The sequence below is a fragment of the Seriola lalandi genome, unplaced genomic scaffold (genome assembly GCF_002814215.2).
Source record: "Seriola lalandi dorsalis isolate HSWRI2012SDOR001 ecotype SW California unplaced genomic scaffold, Sedor1 jcf7180002044194, whole genome shotgun sequence".
Taxonomy (NCBI): Eukaryota; Metazoa; Chordata; class Actinopteri; order Carangiformes; family Carangidae; genus Seriola; species Seriola lalandi.
The window spans coordinates 1-876 of NW_019514762.1; the positions used below are offsets into that span (position 1 = coordinate 1).

Here is an 876-nt window from a genome sequence, read left to right on the forward strand (position 1 = left end):
TGACCCTGTCCACGTGTTTGACCGTGAGTGAATTTCAAGGCCATGTGTGTGTGTGTGTGTGTGTGTGTGTGTGTGTGTGTGTGTGTGTGTGTGTGTGTGTAAGAGAGAGAGTGAGCATGTGGTGTATATTGCTTTCATACAGGAAACATGTTGGAGGTTAAGATCACTACACAAAGTGTTTACAACGCGATGTGTACGTACTGATGCTCTGTCTCTTCTGTCCGCAGGAGACCTAAAGAAGATCCTGATGGTCTTATTTATCTGTTCTTTTATCTTGCTCATTTGCTTCTCAATTTTAATTTTTTTCAGGTAAAGCATGAAGTACTTTTAATAAAAAAAATAATAATAAGATTAAATGTCTGCTGATTTGACACGTGTAACCAATGTCATGTCCTTTTATGTTTCCAGACACAGGAGAAGAAAATCAATTCAACAAGGAACTACAAACACACAACCGTTATTTGGCTTTTTGGTGATGACTCCTTTGTGCATACTCTTCTACCTCTTTATTGAACACGTGTAGATAAAAATGACATATCTTTGTCTGTGCGTGAACCAATTCAGGGTTGGTGGAACAGCTCGAGGAGGGGGAATCTGACGAATGAGACTGTCTTGACCGAGCCGTCCAGGAGCAGGGATGACCTCTTGCCAGACCAGCCGTTCCGTCCAAGGGCCCAACAACGCCAGCCTCGTCCAGACAGCACGTAAGACAGCAGCCACACACACACACACACACACACACACACACACACACACACATAGACACACACTGTCCCCACCCAGGACAAGGACCACTCTGTAATGCAGAGAGCCGGACGGGCTGCTGCTCATGCTGGAGTCAAAGCGTCCATTTAAGATCCTTCAGACATGAATGGC

General features: G+C 44.9%; 1 long non-coding RNA gene across 1 annotated transcript; it reads left to right on the top strand.

Annotated features, from left to right (window-relative positions):
* On the top strand, positions 1 to 861 carry LOC147819816 (uncharacterized). The gene is made up of 4 exons (XR_015436346.1): positions 1 to 23; positions 228 to 309; positions 409 to 472; positions 565 to 861. It is a non-coding gene; the product is annotated as an uncharacterized LOC147819816 (long non-coding RNA).
* The last annotated feature ends 15 nt before the right edge of the window (positions 862 to 876 follow it).